The 21,760-nt window shown below is 42.3% G+C and overlaps 1 protein-coding gene across 8 annotated transcripts in view; it reads left to right on the forward strand.

Moving 5' to 3' along the window:
- The first annotated feature begins 627 nt into the window (after positions 1–627).
- The window catches only part of alpk1 (alpha-kinase 1), a 101,942-nt gene continuing 80,809 nt past the window's right edge, over positions 628–21,760 (forward strand). For 3 of the 8 annotated variants that reach the window (XM_052010481.1, XM_052010487.1, XM_052010489.1), the window contains exon 1: positions 628–905. The gene's annotated coding sequence lies outside the window, so the exon portion shown is untranslated. Of the gene's footprint in view, positions 906–1,467; positions 1,543–11,273; positions 11,503–16,472; positions 16,535–21,760 lie in introns of those variants that run through there. The other 5 variants (XM_052010485.1, XM_052010488.1, XM_052010483.1 and 2 more) reach the window with 4 other exon arrangements.

Below are 21,760 nucleotides of genomic sequence, written 5' to 3' on the forward strand. Positions count from 1 at the left end.
CTCTATGTGAGAAAAACAAAAGGTTGGCACCCCACCCTCCTCCCCTAGTCAGCCTGGGATCTTGTGCTTGTCTCAGAAGTGAAAATTAAGCACAGCCTTCAAACTCTTAGGCAAATGTTCCACGGCTGTTATAGGGAAGGGGGGGGAGAGGAGGATAAAGGTGAGGGGGAGCTATGGAGGAGGGTAAAGAGAATGAGCTAGAAAGAGTGGTGCAATGAGAGGAAACTAGGCAGAGGGACAAAGAGAGAGATTTGGGAGGGAGAAGGGAAAGTGATGAGGATGAGGAGAAGAGACAAAGCGAGTGGGAGATAGGGAAGAGAGAAAAGATAGTGATAGTGAGCAAGGTAGAAAGAGAGGGGGGACAGAGGAAGGGGGTTGGAATGGTAGGTTGGGGGTTGGAAGGGGAGTTGGGGCAGGTTGGAAGGGGAGGTTGGACGGAGAGGTAGATGGGGGGGGGGTTGGAAGGAGAGGTAGGTGGTGGGGTTGGAAGGGGAGGTGGGTGGGGTTGGAAGGGGAAAGGTGGAAGTAGAGAGAGCGGCTGGAAAGGGGAGATCTGCTGGTAGAGGGTTAAGATGTGGTGTGGGAGGAGGCAGTGAGGTGACAGCCACTGCCGCTGATGTGGTGAAACACAGAGAAGCGGGAAATCCCCGGCCTGTGTCACTGTCAGCGACCGGTGGGGAAAGCTTCCGAAGGCTCTGCTCCAGCCGTTGACTGCAACGCCTCTGGCGGAGCCAGGGACCTTCCGCTTGAGTTCGCGAATCCACAATAACCCCAAATAAAACCATTGTGTTCACGTTAAAAAAAAATCCAGCAAGAATGATCCATCGTCTTGTTTCGAGAGCCGGAAGGGAAGTATGTGAGACTGACAGGAAGTCTTAAAAGAAGACGCTTGGAATCCAGGAAAGGTACGGCCCATAGTCTCGTCTCAGGAGTGTTTATACTGAGCAATGGTTGAGAAAGAAACGTAAAATTCATGACAGGTCTTAAATAAATTAAATGCTGTAGTGCTCGTAGTATTTTGCAATATTGTGTGGAAATTCCTACCGTGCATTTCAATTTTAAGTCACCACTACAGATGAGAGCAGCGGCTGGTGAGTCACCCACTGCTCACCTGGCCAGACGTCCTTCCTCAGCGGTGTGCCCAAAATTATGCTGCATTTGACAAATGTTGCTCTGCCCAGGGATTTGAATAATTTTAGCAAAACGTTTTCTCTTTCTCATTCTTCAAATTCTGTCAGCTAAAATTACCTTTGGGAATTAGAAAACAATGCTGGAAACACCCAGCAGGTCAGCCATCTGCAGTTTTTTTTCATTGACCTTATGGATCACGTTTTTAACCATTGCATGTGTACCAGTACTCAAAAGCACTAAAACAATGATGTGGTATGATCTTTTATGGTGTATTCCCCCCAACCCTGCTCTGTCTAATTTTTCACAGAATGCTTATCAGATTTTTCCTTCTACTAGGAACTGGACAGCTTTGATGAAAAGAGTGAAAGGTGTGATAAAAAGAGTTCGTGCTGGAGATATTCAGCAGGTCAGGTGGGATCTGTGTAGACAGTCATGTAGTAGTAGAGCTGTACAGCCTTTTGGCTCACCATGTCCATGCCAACCATCATGTACTATCTATACTAATCCCATTTACCAGCATTTGGTCCACAGTTTACTATGCCTTGGCAATTCAAGTGCTTGTTTAGATATTTCTTAAATGGTGTAAAAGTACCTGTGTCCACTAATCCCTCAGGTAGTGCACAACAGATTCCAACCACCTCTAGGTGGAAATATTCTCCCTCAGATCCCCTCTAAACCTCTACCTTTGGCCTAAACCTCTAGTTTTAGACACCTCTGCCATGGGGAAAAAGTTTTCTAATATTTACCCAATCTGAGCCGCTCATAATTTTATATACCTCCATCAGGTCCCACCCCTCAGCCTCCTCTGCCCCAAGTAAAACAAACCCAGGCAATCTAGTCTCTCCTTGTAACTACACCATCCCAAACACTCCATCCCAGACAACATCCTGGTGAAACTTATTTGCACTATCTCCAGAGCAATCATATCTTTCCTGTAGTGTGGAGACCAGAACTGCACACAGTACTTAAGCTGTGGCCTAACCAATGTTTTATAAAGTTGTACTATAATGTTCCTGCTCTTATGCACTGGCTAATGAAGGCAAGTATCCCATAAATCTTCTTCATCACTATGTCTACCTGTGCTGCCACATTCAATGATCCTTGGATTTGTACACCAAAGTCCCTCTGTTTCTCAGGATTGCATAGAGCCCTATAAGAAACAAAACAGAGTCAAGGGCCAAACTTACTGGCCTGCCCCCAGCACCTGGGATTACCAACCATGTTTCTGTATTGCCCGTACTGACCAGATACAGATACAGAGGGCATGAAGAGCTCCTCAATTCAAACCTGTGCACAAAGGTAAGGTCAGAATCAATAATTGTGCATTCAACAGCATATAAAAGCCCACCCCAACTATGCTGATTGTGAACCATTTGAATGTTGTTAAATAGTTTTTAAATGTTCTTGAATATAGGATCTACTTAAAAGGTAGAAAAAAATGAAGTAAATAATTTTTGAAAGTGCGAACAATTACTGAAATATTTTTTAAGATAAACAGAACTAAGACTATGTAAAATAAGTAAATAGTTGACCACATTAAACCAAATTAAACTAATATTGGAAAAGGTACCTAGAACCTCCATAGATACTATTAGGGTCTTGGATCCTGCTGCGGAATTGGAGAAGTGATTCCCTGAGTAAGTGTTTAGGAATCTCATCAAGGTGGAGTTCCACCACTGAAGTCCCCAGCTCCAAATCTGTCATCAAATTCTGGACTTCACCTCGGGAGATGCATGTACAGAGTTCTAAGACTTGCTTCCAATTAAATGGGTAAACACTTGTAGTTCCATTTGGAGCTGCTGCCATTCACCAGCAAAGTCTGGGCTAATATTTTTGATCTGGTTTCTTGCTCCAGGAAGGCTTTCATACCTGCTGATTATATTTTAGTAGTTCTCACTTCACCTTTCAGTTTTCATCCATGTAAAGACATTCTGGAAAGGATCCAGATCTTGGCATGAAAGAACATAGAATATTACAGCACAGGAACAGGCCCTTTGGCCCCATGATGTTGTGCCAAACTAATTAAACTAGTAATTAAATGCCTAACTCAGATCCATATCCCTCCAATCCCTGCATATTCATGTGCCTATCTAAGAGCCTCTTAAACAACTCTATCATATTTGTCTCCACTACCACCCCTGGCAGTGCATTCCAGGCACCCACCATTCTTTGTGTAATACAGGAAACATCATATCAGTCATGTCAAAATTGGCACAGATCACCTGGCAGCAATCAGCTGGAGGTTTCCATGCTTCTATTTTAATTGATGTCCGAAGACTTCAAGGGGTCCAGAATCAATAATGAGGAAACATAGTTCACTTCATTCCTGGTGAGTCTGCCCTTTTGGTTTTACTGGGTACACCTGATGGAAGAGTGATATGCTGGCTGATAGGTATGATTCTGTGTATAACTGTGTCAGGCTTGACTAGTTTGTGGGACAACTCTCTCAATTCAGGCATGAAGCTCAGTGAGGACTTAGCAGGGCTGAAAGATCTGGTTGTACCTTGGTTGTTTTTGGATCTGATGCCTATCTGGATATTGAGGGGCCAGTCTGTTATACACTAATTAATTTTTTTGGTATAAGTAGCCATATGCTGCCAGCATAGATATTTTCCATCAGTGAAGTAGATTCATAAAGTTATGTAAAGTGTCTATGTAGAAAGATGTGCCAGTGATCACTGACCTGACGCCAGTGTTCTGCAATATAACAAGGAGCAGACCAACCAAAAAGCAAGCTTCATGAAAGTAAGGTTGCAGTTTTTGCAAATTGATTGCAAAAACTGTGGTTTCCCTTTTACTAATGTTGCAATGATGATAAATTAAGTACAAAACAGGAAGCCTCAATGTTCTAATCTAAGCAGAAAGTAAAGCTTCCAGTTGTTGACAACAAGACAATACAACCAACATCAAATCATGAGGACCAGTGCAGGAGCTTGCAGGAGGACAGAGGCAAGTTAGCAGAAGGAGCAGATTCCTGGCAGATGCAGTTTAGGGAAGGAACCTTCTGCACTCAGTTGTTTTGTGCTTCACCAACCCTGCCAATTGATTCTTAATGTCCAAGAGGAAACAAGAATGAAGAGTAAAGGTGGCCTTGCCAGTTACATCTACATCCTGAGAATAAACTTCCATTTTCAAGAGTCAGCTTCTTATCAGAATACAGAAGGAGAAAGATCTTGGAGTGTATACATCGATTGTTAGGGATGACCCTGCATACAAAGGTTATAAAGAGGCAAATGGGATTCTGAGTTTTATACAATGGATGACTGAATGTTAAAATGAGCTTATATGTAGTTCTGTGCCCTCTAGATGATGCCATGAATAAGAAATTATAGCTTTGTAACTATTAGAGTAACAGATTTAAGGGGCGAGAGCTTTCTGCCTGTGTTGAGCCTCCTGCACTTACCCACGTACCTCTGACATACATATCAACCAAAAACTTGTGCTGGCTGCTTGACATGATTCTACTGTGGCAGGGCCGTACCGAATGCAATGCTGTTGGGGAAAGGGGGGGCGGATGGGGTGGGGTGGTGGAGGTGAGCATATGAAGTCTCACTGATGAACTGGCTGATAAATACAATAACAATTGGCTAAGCCATGACCCTGGGACTTTGAATGTTCCTGAGCATCCCATTTCAGAAACTATTAAAAATCAATTCCACAATTTAAAAAATTGTTAAAATTAAAAATTAACACTTAAAAACACTGCAGGCACTTTTACACAGGTAAAAATATTTGAGAAATCCCAATTAATTCAAATATAAATTACATCAACTTATCCTCCTTCATTGTCATTTCCCTCCTTCAAATGAGCTGGCTTCATATGACTATGATACATCTATCTGGTGTAGGTTTTCAGTGGGTAGTCTTTACAGTGTAATTGCTGGGAAATTACAGTGAACTTGTGCTCCGCTGTTAGCCTCCATGTGGAATTAATTGCAGACTGCTGGAATTTCCCAGCAAGTTCTATCCAAGAAATATATGCAGAAAATACTGGAAATATTCATCAGGCTATTCTGCATCTGTGGAGAGAGAAATAAATGTTAACATTTCAGGCCAGGGACCTTTTGCCAGAACTGGAAAATGTTACAGATGTGTCAGGTTGAAAGCAAAGACAAAGGCAGAGAAATGGGATGGTGGTGGAGGAAAGACAAAAGTGAATGCCTGATACAGTGTGAAAGACAATAAATTAAACAAGCAACAGAGCCATCACTAACATCTCCTATAAAGAAAAACAGTGAAAGCATTTGCTATGATCCAAAACTTTGCGCTGGGTGTTGTCCAGAAGGTTGTAAGTGTAAGATGAGAATCTGTTTGTTGACATCCTGTTGACCTTTATTGGTCCACTGTTGAAAAATGAGGCCAGAGGGGTCGTGATGGGAGCAGGATGGCTCTCAATGGAAAGCAATTGAGGTTCAAGGTCAGTCATTCACAAGAACACAAGAAAATAGGAGTAGGCCACCTGGCCCCTCAAGCCTGCCCCACCATTCAATATGATCATGGCTGATCTATGCTGCCCTAAACTCCTCTTCTGTGCTTTTCATTGGATCATTATGTAAGTTCTGCCTCCTTATCTAAGACTGCATTTGAGATGTTGTAACATGGGAGAAGGGCAATTCCACATGCTCAAGGTAAATGTATGGTGGTGGAATCAAGAATTCTAGGGATATTCATTGCCCCAAAATCAACAACTTGTATTTTTGCAGCATATTGAATGACAAGTGGATTATGCAAAACCATCAGCTCCTTTAAGAAAGAACTCGTCCACTGTTGAAATCCTAACTGTGCCCTTGTTACCTTTTGAACTGACTATTCCAATGTACTTTTAAGCTGGCCTCCCTGATTCTATTCTCCGCAAAGAAATCATCCAAAGACCAAGGGCTGAATCGAGCTTTAGAAAATGGTCCTGTGGGCTAGAAGAAGAGAGGTGAGATAGAGGGTGATCAGAGGTGGGCAGCACCAGAGTCAATTGACTGAGTGGTCTCGAGTCATAGAGAGATACAGCATAGGACCTTTGGCCCACCAGGTCTGCGCTGACCATCAACCACCCATTTAACTAATCTTACATTAATTCCATTCTTTTTACTTCTCCCCACATTCTCATCCCAGATTCTATGACTCACCTACACAACAGGGACAATTTATAGTGACCAATTACTCTACCAAGCTGGTCTACCAGCGAACAGCTGAATCTGATATCTGCCAAAACTGTCCAGTTTTGCAAGCCTTGAATACTGCTTATATTATGCTATGTGCCTGTGATGCTGCTGCAAGTAAGCTTTTCATTGCACCTGTGCATACATGTACTTGTGTATATGACAATAAACTCAACTTTGACTTTGACTTAATACTGGGTAACGAACAGGTTACGAGTTTACAGACATCTGTAAGTCAATTTTGTCTGTATGTTGGAAAATACACTAAAATCACTTGATATGGCAACCACACCTCCACAGTATTGTAATGGATGGCATCAAAAGCACATAAGACTGATAAGAAGGAACAATTACCAGAAGTGGGGAGAGAGAGAGAGAGAAGAAAGTAGCCCTGCCACTTGTAGGAATGGACGTATATATGTATGTGTGTGGGACTCGTGAATTTAATAATGTTACAGGAGCTCATTTGTATGTCGAGGTGTCTATAAGTCAGGTGTTCATAACCAGGGATAGGCTGTAGTGCTGAGATGAGGATTGTACTGGTGTAGACTCAATGGGTTAAATGGCTGCCTTGTGTGTCATAAGAAAATATGAAAAGATATGAAGTTACATATGAAAAATGTATCCATGCCTAGTTGGCCCTCTTGGATACACTCCTCGTCTCCAGATTGTCGTGTATATGGATTTCTAAAGGGCTTTTGATAAGGTGCAACATAAAAGATCAGTGCACAAGGAGCTTCTGGAAAAACATATCAGCATGAAGAGAGGATTGTTCCCCAAATAGAAATTTGGGATAAATGAGTCATTTTATAAAATGGGTGGTTGATGGTCAGCATGGACTCAGAGGGCTGAAAGGCCTGTTTCCACGCTGTATTTCTCTATGACTATGTATGACTATTTTCAGGATGACAGGTGTACTTTGTTGGGTGCCACAGGGTTCAGTGCTGGGATCTCAGATCAATCTATACAAATGAGTCTGATTGATCATATAAATGAATAGACAAAAATTTGGTTCATGGAGTATAATATAGGGAAATAGAAGGCTGTTCATTTTGGTAAGAATAGAAAAGCAGAATTTTGTTTACATGGAGAGAATATAGAATGCAGAGAGAAGTGAGTGTCCTTGTACATTGAACAAAGCACAATTAAAAACAGAAATTGCTAGAAATACTCATTGGGTTGGGCAGCATCTGTGGAGAGAGAAGCTGTTAATATTTCAGGTCAATGACCTTTCAGCAGGGCATGTAACACTGTAAGCTAAGTGACAGCTCATTGAAGTGAAATGTTAACTGTTTCTCTCTCTGATGCTTTCTGAACTGCTGAGTATTTCCTGTATTTTATGGTTTTATTTCTGATTTCCCATACTTCAATTTCTGCTTTTCAATTACTTACTAAAAGTTAGCCTGTAGATATAGCATTTTTTAGGAAGGAAAATTAGATGTTGGTTTCTTTTTACAAGTCAGGGGAAGGGGCAGCTACATGCTGGAGTATAAAAGAATGGAAGTCTTGTTACAACTCTGTAGAGTGTTGGTGAGATCACACATGGAGTACTGCATTCCATTTTGCCCCCTTATTGAAAGAGGGATATATTTACTCTGGGGACATTCAGAGGAGGTTCATTGGGTTGGTTCCTAGGATGAAGGGGTTGTCGTTTGAAGAAAAGGTGAACAGATTGCCCCTATACTCAATGGTGTTTAGAAGAATAAAATTTGATCTTATTGAAACATACAAATGATGTGGGGGGGGGGGGAGCGCAGGGCTTCACTTTGTAGAGGATAAGTTGTACCCCTCCTGAGGGTACCTAGAAAGAGAAGCCCAATGAAGATTAGGAGGAATTTCTTCTTTCAGAGGATTGTGAACCTTCTTTACCTATGGAGGGCTATGGAAGCTGAGTCACTGAATATATTCTAGGGTGAGATTTTTGAATTAGCGTGGAGTTAAGGGTTGTGGGGATTAGGCAGGAATGTGCTCAGTCAAGATGGTTCAGAAGATGTGACTATAAGTGAGGCAGGCAGGAGGATCCAAAAAGTAGCTTCGGAGGAACATCAGCCCATGTGCTTGTCCAACAGACACACAATCCTTGCACCCTGTGTGGACAAAAGCAGAAACTGCATGAAGGATGAGCAAACAGACCACTTTTAAGTTGGTCCCAGTTAAGTTGGGAGAGTGAAAGAGAATGTAGTAGTAACAGGGGATGGTATGGTTAGGGCGATGGATACTGTTCTCTGCAGCCTTGAGCCCAAGTCATGAAGGCCATAGTACCTGCCTGCTGACAGGGTTTAGGAGATTTCCTCAAAATTGGAGGGGATTTAGAGTGGGAGGGCCAGTTGTTATGGTCTGTGTAGGAACCAACAACATAGAAAGGACAAAGAATGCTCAGCTGAAGGAATATAAGTAGCTAGGGTCTGAATCAGAAAGCAGAACCACAAAGGTAACAATATTTGGTTTACTACTTGAGCAACATGCAAATTAGCATGGGGTCAATAAGATCAGAGAGTTTAATGCATGCCTCAGAGGTTGGTGTGGAAGAAATGGATTTCAATTCATGAGGTACTGGCACTAATATTGGAGAAAAAGGGAAGAGTTTCATTGGGATGGGCTTCATATCCCTTGGGCTGGGTTCAGTGTCCAAATGAATCAAATAACTAGGGACATAGATGAGGCTTTAAACTAAGTAGAGATAGTGCGACTGATGGGGGTTAGGTGGGTAAGCGGGGGCTGGATTCTGATTCTGATGAGGGGAAAATTTAGAATGTTTAGAAGGGTAATACAATGATCATTTAAGTCTGGGCAAAACAAGGCAGCAGTAATAGCATGGAGGATGAATTCATGGAAAGTATGAGAAAGGGTTTCGCAATGAGAAAGGGTTAGTGAATAGCTTGGTAGTTAAGAGGATTATAGTGAAGTGTGATCATAACATAGAATATTATATCAGGATTGAAATTTATTTAGTTCAATCTGAAACTGCAGTCTTAAGTCTACACCAAGCAACCTGTGAAAATATGAAGCATGAACTGGCAGTTATAGATTGAGAAAGGTATGGATAACATTTAAAGTATGAGTATATAGTTTACAACAAATATATGTCCCTTTGGGACCACAAAAACACAACAGCAAAAGTAATCCAGCTGAGGCTAACAATAGGTAAAGATAGAATTTGGTATTGGTTTATTATTGTCACTTGTACCGAGGTACAGTGCAAAACTTGTCTTGATCAAAGGAAAAGACATAATGTTGCCAAAAAGAGTAATAAGCCTGAGAATTTCAGAAATTAGCAAAGAAGGACTTAGAAAATGATAAAGAAAGGGAAAGTAGAATAGATGAGTGTAAGCTTTTGAGAAACATAAAACCAGACTGTAAAGGATATATAAAAAAAGGATTGGTGAAGTTAGCTGAAGTTAATGTGGGCCCATTACAGATTGAGACAGGAGAAGTTATTTTGGGGAATAAGGGAAAGGCAGAGGAATTCAACAAATATTTTGTATCTGTCTTCATTGAAGAAGGTACAGAAAATCTATTCGAAATAGTGAACAGTGGGTCTGGAGTGAATGAGGAGCTGAAAGGAATAAGCATGAGTAAAAAAAAATGAAGAAATTAATGGCACTGAAAGGAAATAAATCACCAAGACCTGATCTGCACCTAAATTGGTAAATAAATTGGTTTATTATTGTCACATGTACCGAGCTTCAGTGAAATACTTTGCTTTGCAAGCCATCCATACAGATCATTTCATTGCATCAGAGCATTGAGGTAGTACTTGGGAATGCAATAACAGAATGCAAAATAATTGTGTTACAGTTACAGAGAAAATGCAGTGCAGGCAGACAATAAGGTGCAAGGCCATAACCAGATAGATTGTGAGGTCAAGAGTCCATCTTATTGTACTAGGGAACCATTCAATAGTCTCGTAACAATGGGATAGAAGCTGTCCTTGAGCCTGGTGGTACATGCTTTCAGGCTTTTGTATCTTCTGCCCAATGGGAGGGGAGAGAATAGAGAATGTCCCGGGTTTGATTATGCTGGCTGCTTTACTGAGGCAGTGAGAAGTGTAGACAGAATCCATAGAGGGGAGGTTGTGTCCACAACTCTGCAGTTTCTTGCAGTCTTGGACAGAGCAGTTGCCATACCAAGCTGTGATGCACCCAGATAGGATGCTTTCTATAGTGCATCGATAAAAATTGGTGAGGTCAAAGGGGATATGCCAAATTTCTTTAGCCTCCTGAGGAAGTAAAGGCGCTGGTGCACTTTCTTGGCTGTTGCGTCTACATGGTTGAACCAGGACAGGCTGTTGGTGATGTTCACTCCTGGGAACTAGAAGCTTTCAACCCTCTCAACCTCAGCACTGAAGTCAATGAACAGCTCTTGTGTTTTGCTGACATTGAGGGAATGATTGTTGTCATGACACCATCCAATACACTATCTCCTTCCAATACTCCATTTCGTCATTATTTGAGATTTGGCCCACTATGGTGGTGTTGTCTGCAAACATTTAGATGGAGTTAGAGCAGAATCTGGTCACACAGTCGTGAATGTATAGGGAGTAGTGTAGGGGGCTGAGGATGCAGCCTTGTGGAGCATCAGTGTTGAAGATAATCGTGGCAGAGGTGTTGCTGCTTATCCTCACTGATTGCGGCCTGTTGGTCAGGAAGGCAAGGTTCCAGTTGCAAAGGGAGATGTTGAGTCCCAGGTTTAGGAGTTTGGAGATGATTTTTCTTGGAATTATAATATTGAAGGCGGAGCTGTAGTCAATGAACAATAGTCTGACATAGGTGTCTTTACTGTCCAGATGCTCCAGAGATCAGTGTAGGGTCAGGGAGATAGCATCCGCTGTGGACCTGTTTCGGCGGTAGGCGAATTGCAGTGGGTTGAGGTTGTCTGGGAGGCTGGAGTTGATGTGTGCCATGACCAGCTTCTCAAAGCACTTCATGGTGGTGGATGTCAGAGCCACTGGGCAGTAGTCATTAAGGCATGTTACCTTATTTTTCTTAGGTACTGTGATGACAGTGGTCTTCTTAAAGATGTGGAAACCTCAGATTGAAGCAGGGAGAGGTTAAAAATTTCTGCCAATGCCCCTGCCAGCGGATCTGCACAGGATCTAAGGACATGGCCGGGGGTTCCATCCAGGTCAGATTCTTTCCACAGGTTCACTCTCTGGAAAACTGTTCTGACATCTGCAACGGTGACTGGAGTTCAGGTGCATTGGAGGCTGTCAGGGCAGGTGATGACATTCCTTTCCCCTTTTGTTCAAGACGTGCACAGAATTCATTAAGCTCATCAGGAAGGTTGTAAAGAGAGTTGGTTATGGAGATAAGGCATGCACTGTTTGATATCTTCCAGATTCCATAGATTCTTGAGTGCTTCCCATAGATTGGAAGGTAGCAAATGCAACTCACTATTTAAGAAAAGTGGGAAAGAGAAAATAATGTACAACAGATCAGTTAGTCTGACATCAATATTAGATAAAATGCTAGAATCAATTACTAAGCAAGTGGTAGCAGGGCAGTTAGTTAGAATTGGTTTATTATTGTCACTTGTACTGAGGTACAGTGAAAAACTTGTCTTGCATGCTGTTCATACAGATCAATTCATTACACAGTGCACAGAGGCAGCAAAGGCAAAATAATACTGAATGCAGAGTAAAGTGTCATAGCTACAGAGAAAGTGCAGTGCAGGTAGACAATAAGGTGCAACATCATAACGAGGTAGATTGTGAGGTCAAGAGTCTATGTTATGCTAAGGAACAGTTCAGTAGTCTTATAGCAGTGGGATAGAAGCTGTCCTTGAGCCTGGTGGTATATGCTTTCAGGTTTTTGTATCTTCTGCCTGATGGAAGAGAGGAGAAGAGAGAATGTCTGGGGTGGGTGGGGTCTTTGATTATGTTGGCTGCTTTACCGATGTAGCAAGAAGTATAGACAGAGTCCAAGGAGGGGAGGCGGCTTTCCGTGATGCGCTGAGCTGTGTCCACAACTCTCTGCAGTTTCTTGTGGTCTCGGGCGGACCAGTTGCCATACCAAGCCGTGATGCATCCTGATAGAATGCTTTCTATGGTGCATTGATAAAAGTTGGTGAGTGTCAAAGGGGACGTGCCAAATTTCTTTAGTCTCCTGAGGAAGCAGAGGCGCTGGTGAGCTTTCTTGGCGATGGCGTCTAAGTGGTTGGACCAGGACAGGCTATTGGTGATGTTCACCCCACCCCCCAACCCCCAGCTACCGAAGTCAATAACCAGCTCTTTTGTTTTGCTGATATTGAGGGAAAGGTTGTTGTCATGACACCATGTCACTAGCCTCTCTATCTTTTCCAGTACTCCGACTCACCATTATTTGAGATACGGCCTACTACGGTGGTATAATCTTCAATCTTTTAAATGGAGTTAGAGCAGAATCTGGCCATACAGTCATGAGTGTATAGGGAGTAGAGGAGGGGGTTGAGGACGCAGCCTTGTGGGGCATCAGTGTTGAGAATAATCATGCTGGAGCTGTTGCTGCCTATCCTTAATGATTGCAGTCTGTTCAGAAAACAATAATAAAATTGGGCAGAGTCGACGTAGATCTATGGAAGGAAACTTGTGTTTGACAAATTTGTTAGAGTTTTTTGAGGTTGTATTTAGCAGAATATATAAAGGGGAACCAATGGGTCTGGTGTCTTTGGACTTTCAGTGGTCAGAGTTTGGTAAGGTGGCATGCAAGAGGTTATTAAAAATACTTGCAGCATATGGGATTGGTGGTAATACGTTGGCATGGACTGAGGATTAGTTAACAGACACAAAACAGTGATTCAGAGTAAATGTTTCATTTCAGATTAGGAGCCTGTGCCTAGTGGGATGCCACAGGGGTTGGAGCTGAGACTCCACCTGTCTATATGAGTGATTTGGATGAGGGGACCAAGTATAATATATTCAAGCTTGCTGATGATACAATCTTGGTTGCAATGTGACTCATGAGGAATATGCAGAGAAACCTCAGGGAAATATAGACAGACAGAGTGAATGGGCAATAGCGTGGACTATGGAATACAAGGCGGAACAATGTGGGGTCATGCTCATTGGTAGAAAGGTGAAATATTTTTAAATCGTGAGGGATTGAATGGTGTTCATGTTCCAAAGAACCTGGGTGTCCCTGTATATTAATCACTGAAAGTTAATGTGCAAATACAGCAAACAATTAGGGAGGCAAATGATACATTGGCCTTTATTGTAAGGCAGTTTGAGAATAAGAGTGAAGTTGTATAACTGTAATTATAGGGCTCTGGTGAGAATACAGCTGGAATATTTTCTATAGATCCCCCTACCTGAGCTTCACCAGATTGACTGCTGACATGGGGAATTTGTCCTATGAGGATAGATTAAGCAGATTGGCCTTATATTCCATTGATTTTAGCAGAATGAGAGGTGATCTCATTAAAACATACAAAATTCTAAAAGGCTAGATGTAGAGATGATATTTCCCCTGGGTGAAGTATCCAAAACAATATCAAAGTAAGAGGTTGGCCATGGATTGATGAGGGCAGGGCAATGGACGTTGTCTATGTGGACTTTATCAAGGCCTTTGACAAGGACCCACATGGAAGGCTAGTCTGGAAGGTTAGGTCACATGGGATCCAGAGATACGTAGCAAAGTGAATACAATCTGTGTGGAGCATTGATGAATTGTCCAGTGTGGTGTGTACGTACAGTCCAGAAGCTGTTTGTAGAGTGCAACAGTTGACATGTTTCATGGGATTTAAAATCCAGGGATATTCAGCATCTGTTGTGGAGCAGAATGAAGAAAACTATTAGGCTTTTCCCAATAGGGCGTGTTCACAAGTGAATCAACCTTCTGGATGGAGATATGGAGGAGTCAAGAGCAAGGGTGATGGAAGACCCACCAGCAGAGCTCAGGGTGTTCAGTGTCCTCTGAGGTTTGTGTGGTAGAAGGAGGACACCAGTGAGGATTTTTTTAAAATCGATCCTCAAGGTGGTACAAGTTAGAAAAGTGTTCTAGCAGTAGAGGGAAGAGGGTGAAGAAGGACATTCACAGGGAATGTTCTGAAAGCAAAAGAAGGCACTCCTGGTGATGGATCAGTAGCATAATACTGAAGGCATAGTAGAGGATTACATGGATAGCATTGCTTTTAAAAACATACAGCAAACATGCCACATTGATGGCTTGATGTATTTCAAACTTCTGGACAGGGCAATAACAGCCCATATTGATAGAAATAGGTGAAGTTATCAAAAAACATAAAGAAATGTGTCTGCAGACGATGCCACTGAGAGCCGCCAGGGTAAACAGCAAAAGACTAAGGAAGAAGTGGATGATTGGGAAGATGGATTGCTTAAGCTGGTGTGACTTCTTCAGTACAGCCAGGCATGCAGCAATGAGAGAACCATCCTGTGGAGAAGGTTGTGGTCACTGTCATTTTCAGTTACCGTTTGTTGGTGGGGCTGGGCTTATGGGCCAGTCTATAGTTCCCCTAAGAAGCTGGAGGTGCCCTTTGCCTTGAACAGCTTCAGTTCTGTGCCAATGGGAATCCGACCGTGTCAGGAAGTTGATTTTAGAGTAGATAAGGTGAAAAGGAGATTTGATAAGGATGTCCAAAGTCCTAAAGGAGATGGTGGAGTAAAGGTGGACGAATTTTTTTCCATTGGCATCAGTATCGATAATCAGTGAACACTGGTTTACGACAATTAGCAGGAGAACCAGGGGCAGCTGGAGGAGCAAAAAAGTGAGTGAACTGGGATCTAGAATGCACTGCCTGAAATGCTAATGAAAAATAATTCAGTAACAACATTGAAATAGGAACTGAAAGCATCTTTAAAAAGGAAATACTAGGTTAAAGGGAAAGAGTATGGAAGGGAAATGAATTGTAAATCTTGCTCAAAGACCTTGATGACTTTCTTCTGTGCTCCATCTCACACCTGGAGTTCAGCTCTAGTCCATGTTCAGATTAAGGCTCTTTTGATGTCTGGAGCCATGTGATCCTGGCTAAGCCCAAATTGGACAACGGTGGGAAAATTATTGATAAATGACTGCCACTTGATAGTACTGTCAAAGACATCTTCAGTTTGCTGATAATTCAGAATAGAGTGACTGGGTAGAAATTAGCTGGATTGGATTTATCCTGCTTTTTTGTGAACAGGACCTGCCTGGGCAATTTGCTGGGCAGAATACAGTGTTGTAAATATGTTGGAACAGATTGACTAGAGCCATACCTTTCTGGAGCACGGATCTGTGGTACTACATTCCAGATGTTGTCTTGTCCCGTAGCCATCACTATATCCTGTACTTTCATCAGCAGTGAGTAAATCAAATTGGCTGATGATTGGTTTCTGTGATGGTGGGGATCTCAGGACGAAGCAGAGATGGATCATCCACTCCATACTTCTGGCTTAGTTAGGTTGTGAGTGCTTCAGCCTTGTCTCTAGCATAGACATGGTGGGTGCTGTCAAAGTTGAGAATGGGAATGTTCTTGGCGCCTCCTACTATAATTATCTATTTAATTGCCCACCATAATTCACAACTAGATGTGACAGAATTCATAGAGTCATATAGCATGGAAACAGGCCATTCAACCCACTGAGTCAGCATCAACCATCTAGCACCCATTTACATTAATCCCATTTTTATTCTCCCCAAATTTCCATCAGCTCCCCCAGATTCTACCATTGACATTACACTCACCTACAAATTATGGGCAATTTACAGTGGGTGATTAATCTACCAACACGCATATCTTGGCATGTGGGAGGAAACCCAAGTGGTCAAAGGGAGAATATTTAAGCTCCTCACAGATAGCATCGGAGGTCAGGATTGAATCTAGGTGACTCTACTAGTTGTGCCACACAACACAGTAGAAGCTGTCCTCAGTGTGAATATACAACCCTGTCTCCACGGGGACTGTACAGTGTCCCAATTCTTGGGAGATTGCTTAGCTCTGCCTATTGTATGCAGTTTAAGAAGTCAGCCCACCGCCACCTTCTTAAGGGCATTTAAGAATGGACAATAGATACTGTCTTGTCAGCTCTGCATACTTTCCAGTAATTAATATAATAACAATGGGGCTGGTAGTTTCCACGGATATGTTCATAGTGTGCCTGATTGCTTCCTCTTGTGCATGATTTTAGAAACAAAATCTGTCAGCACAGTTTTAGTTTCAAGTCCTCTAAGCAGTACAGTGCTCTGCCAGAAAGCAGATCTTGTGACCTGGAAGGACAAGACGTCAGCCGGAAACCTGTGACAGGATTTTCTTCAGCCTACTGAGGCATGATCATGGTAGGGACAAGTATCAAATATCGCTAAAGTTTATTGGATTTGTACCTGAAATTACAAGATTGCTGTGAAATGTAATATTAACAGGAGAAAAAAAAATGCTCATGTATTCCTAGAACAAGAATGAGGCAGATCAATCACCAAATGCATCAGTAATATCAGCTGATCTGTGAGTATAAACATCTGAGGCATATGTTTTCAGATTATGAGGGTCAGAAAACTGTGGGCATCTGTGGAATTTCCAAACAGGTTGGAATGCCTCTGTTGCAGACGATCCATTTTCAGATAGTGAGCACATGAACGTACTTTATGTAACTGTGTTTATAGTCCAGGTTTGAAAAATATGAGAACTTGAGATTGAGAGATGGGCAGGAATGGCAGCTCAGTATTCTGGGGTGCAGTTGCTCCCGGCATAGTAGAGGTGGAGATAAGAGAGGAAGGGAGTTTCACTATTGATTAAGGAGATCACCACAGCAATACTTAGGGTATCCTGGGGCGAATGTCCAGCAAGGCCACATGGGTAGAATTTAGAAATAAAAAAGGAGAGATCACTTTGATGGGATTATACTGTAGCACCCCCCCCCCCCCCCCCCCAATTGTCAACGGGAATTAGAGGAGCAAATATGTCGGGTGATTGCAGATAGGCATAGGATAAGAGGGTTGTAATTGTAAATGATTTTAACTTGCTTAATATTGATTGCCAAGGGATTAGATGGAGCAGAATTTGTTTAGTGTGTCCAGGAAAGTTTTCTGAAGCAATATGCAGATGGCCTATGAGAGAAGGGGGTACACTTGACTTCCTGTTCAGAAGTGAGGCTGGACGAGTGGCTGATGCATCAATGGGAAGCACTTTGGGACCAGTAACTATAATTCTATTAGTTTCAACACAATTATTTTTAAAAAATAGGACTGGTCCACAAGTTAAAGTTATAAATTCACAAGGCGAATTTTGATGGCGTTAGACAGGAACTTACAAATGTTGGTTGGGACAGGCTGTTTGCAGCTTAAAGAGGTGTCTGGCAAGGGGGAGGCTTTTAGAAGTGAGATAGGAAGAGTTCATGGCCATCATGTTCCTGTTAGAGTGAAGGGCAAGGCTGACAGGAATAGGAACCTTGGTTGATGAGAGACATTCAGGCTCTGTGGTCAGGAAGAAGGAAGCTTATGTCAGGTATACGCAGCTGGGATCAAGTGAGTCCCTTGAAAAGTACATTTAACTAGAATGTACATTTAAATAGGACATTAAGAGGGCAAAAAAGGGATCTGAGATTTCCCTGGCAGATAAGGTAAAGGAGAATCCTAAGGGATTCTATAAGTATAATTATAAGATCATTATAAGAAGGATGAAAGAGCATTGGAAAGGGTGCCAAGGAGATTTACCAGGATGCTGCCTGGTTTAGAGAGTATGCATTATGAGGAGAGACTAAGGGAGCTAGGGCTTTACTCTTTGGAGAGAAGGAGGATGAGAGGAGACATGATAGAAGTATACAAAATATTAAGAGGAATAGATAGAGTAGACAACCAGTACCTCTTTCCCAGCACACCAATACTCAATGCAAGAGGACATGGCTTTAAAGTAATGGGTGGGAAGTTCAAGGGAGATATCAGAGGAAGGTTTTTTACCCAGAGAGTGGTTGGGGCATGGAGTGTGCTGCCTGGGGTGGTGGTGGAGGCAGGTACATTGGTCAAATTCAAGAGATTGCTAGGTAAGCATATGGAGGAATTTAAAATAGAGGGATATGTGGGAGGTAGAGGTTAGATAGTCTTAGGCGAGGTTTAAAGGTCGGCACAACATTGCGGGCGGAAGGGCCTGTATTGAGCTGTACTGTTCTATGATTCTATGATTCTATAATAAGAGAAAAAGGGTAACTAGGGAGAGAGTAAGTCTCTCCTGAAGGTTCAGTATGTTAATCTATGTATGAACCTATGAGATATGGCAAAGACTTAAATGAATACTTCTTATCTGTATTTACCATGGAGAAGGACATGAAAGCTAATGAATTCAGGGAAGAGTATTGTGATATTCTGAAGCATATCGACATTAGGAAGAAGGAGGTATTGGTGGTCTTGAAGTGAATACAGGTGGATAAATCCCCGGGGCCTGTCCTAGTGTATTCATAGGACATTGTGGGAAGCAAGGAGGAAGATTGCTAGAGCCCTAGCAGAGATTTTTAGATCTTTGTTAGCCATGAGTGAGGTACTGGAAGATTGGTAGATGGCTAGTCTTGTGCCTTTATTTAAGAAGGGCTGCAGGGACAAGCCAGGGAACTACAGGCTGGTGAGCCTTGCATCAGTGGTGGGAGATTTACTGGAAGGTATTCTGAGAGACAAGATTTATTTGCATTTGGAAAGGCAAGGACTGGTTAGCGATAGTCAGCATGGCTTTGTTCGTGGGAGATCATGCCTCACGAATTTGATTGAGTTTTTTGAGGAGGCCAAGATGATTGATGAGGACAGGGCAGTAGATGTTGTCTACATGGACTTTAGCAAGGCCTTTGACAAGGTCCTGCATGGTAGGTTGGTCCAGAAGGTTAGAATACATAGGATCCAAAGTGAGATAACAAATTGGATACAAAATTGGCTTGGTGGGAGGCAGAGGGTGGTAGTAGAGGATTGCTTTTCAGATTGGAGACCAGTAATCAGTCGTGTGCCACAGGGATTGGTGCTGTGTCCTTTATTGTTCACCATATATATGAATGACTTGGAAGAGAGTGTTGGTGGCATGATTAGTAAGTTGGAAGATGACAACAAAATTGGTGATATAGTGGATAGTGAAGAAAGTTGTCTAAGGTTACAACAGGACCTCGATCAACCGGGAAACTGGGCAAGGGAATGTCTGATGGAATTTAACTCAGACAAATGCGGAGTCACGCATTTTGGGAAGACAAACCAGGCCAGGACATCTTTAGAGAATGGCAGGGCCCTGGTGGGCGTTGTTGAACAGAGAGACCTAGGGGTACAATACACAGTTCCATGAAAGTGGCAACACAGGTAGACAGAGTGGTGAAGAAGGCAGACAACAAGCTTGCCTTTATCAGCTTAGACATTGAGTCTAGGAACTGGGATGAAATGTTACAGTTTTACAAGTTGTTGGTTAGGCTGCACTTGAAGTATTGTGTGCAGTTCTGGTCACCACGCTATAGGAAAGACGTGATTAAGCGAGAGAGTTGGAGAAAAGATTCACAAGAATGTTGCCTGGACTGGAGTGTTTGAGTTACAAGGAGAGAATGGATAGGCTGGGACTGTTTTACCTGGAGTAAAAGAGGCTGAGGGGTGACCTTATGGAGGTTTATAAAATTATGAGGGGCATAGATGGGGTAGATAGTCACAGTTTTTTTCCCATGGTTGGGGTGTCTAAAACTAGGGGGCATAGGTTTAACATGAGAGGGGAAAGATTTAAAGGGGATCTGAGGGGCAAGTTTTCCACACAGAGGGTGGTGGGTATATGGAATGAGCTGCCAGAGGAGATGGTAGAGGTACAACTGGTACAACTGCAATGTTTAAAAGAAACTTGGCCAGGTACATGGATAAGAAAGGTTTAGAGGGACGTGGACCAATGAAGGCAAATGGAGTTAAACGTAGATCGGCACCTTGGTCAGCATGGACAGTTTGGGCTGAAGGGCCTGTTTCCATGCTGTGTAATTCAGTGAATCTGTATGAACCTGCTCAGCTTGCTAAACTTTGGAAATTTTCTCATGAATAACTTGTTAAAGAGTAAGGTCAGGCACAGTTGCAACAGGTACATTGGTCACATTTCCTCCTGTGCTTTTGTTATGTCAATTCTATGGGTGCAGCTTCAAACTTCTTCAGTGACATACTGCTGAACTTTCAGGTTTTAGTTCTTGCTTTATCTGATCAGTGGTTAGATGTGCTTCGGCTTGACTTTTCTCTTTTAAAAAAATTACTTTTTTTAATCCTGACCCTTCCTCTTTGGATCTTTGGCTCCATTAAAAGATAACTTGCTCTAACTGTTGTCTGATCCACTGATCAGAATGTATGCTTCTTGCAGATTTTAGATTGTGTTTCACACCTGGTAAAACCTCTGTCCACCACAGGAACATTTCCCTGATAGTTTCATGGCCTGGGGTTTTCCTGCAAAAGACCTCAGAGGCAAAGAAAAAATCAATCTCCAAACAGCCTGTAAAACCAAAACTTAAAATAAAACGTTTAATTTGCTGGTTTGGCCACAGTCTACTGAAGTTCACTCCCCAACACATACACAAGCTATTACAATGCCAGTCACCAAGTGTCAAAAAATGTTGCTGCCATTTAATCCTAACCAAGGTATTCAGATCTGAAACCTTAACCCTGTTTCTCTTTCCACAGATGCTGCCTGATCTGCTGAGAGTATTTCAACCACTTTGTTTTTATTTCATTTTCTAAGTATGTTGGAATTTGTTTTTATCATTTGTACATTGCTCAGCATAAGTAGATTGGGAGGTTCATCACTGCATATTAATTGCATTGAATATTAACATGGGTGCCAGTAAGATACTTTTGCAGTTTACCCGAGCAACACACATAAAATGCTGGAGGAACTCAGCAGGTCAGGCAGCATCTATGGAGGAATCCAGGTGAGGGGGGGAAGATAAGTAGGCTGCCTGACCCGCTGAATTCCTCCAGCATTTTGTGTGTGTTGCTCCAGATTTCCAGCATCTGCAGTCTCTCTTGCGTCTATAGTCTACCTGAGTTCATAAAGTCTACGATTCCACTGCCCTCATCAATTGTTTACTCAAGATGAGCCAACAGCTCACTACGCCTTTGATCCAATCAAAATGCATAAAATCTAAAGCTATTGGAAACCTGAAATAAAAGCAGAAAATGCTAGAAACAGATTAAACAACATCTTTGAAGAGAGAATGGAGTTAACTTTTCAGGTTGATAACCTTTCAATTGAACTAGAAATCCAACATGCAGAGAAGGGAGAATGTCTGTGATAGCTGGAGATCAGGAGAGACTGAATAAAACAAAAGGTATTGGTGCTAGCTGAGAGAGGGAGATGTTAATCACAACTGATCCATCTGGAGGAGATGCAAATAGAGGGAGATAAATGAGAAATAGAGGAGAGAGGGAAAATTGCTGGATGTGAGTTACAAAACATTGCAGTTGCTTGAAACCTGATATAAAAGAAAATGCTGCAAATACTCAGCAGCTCAGAAAACAAATTTGGATGAAGAAACAAAGTTAATGTTGCAAACTGATAACTTTTCATTGGAACTGGCCACTTGGATA

Source organism: Pristis pectinata, chromosome 2 (genome assembly GCF_009764475.1).
Source record: "Pristis pectinata isolate sPriPec2 chromosome 2, sPriPec2.1.pri, whole genome shotgun sequence".
Taxonomy (NCBI): domain Eukaryota; kingdom Metazoa; phylum Chordata; class Chondrichthyes; order Rhinopristiformes; family Pristidae; genus Pristis; species Pristis pectinata.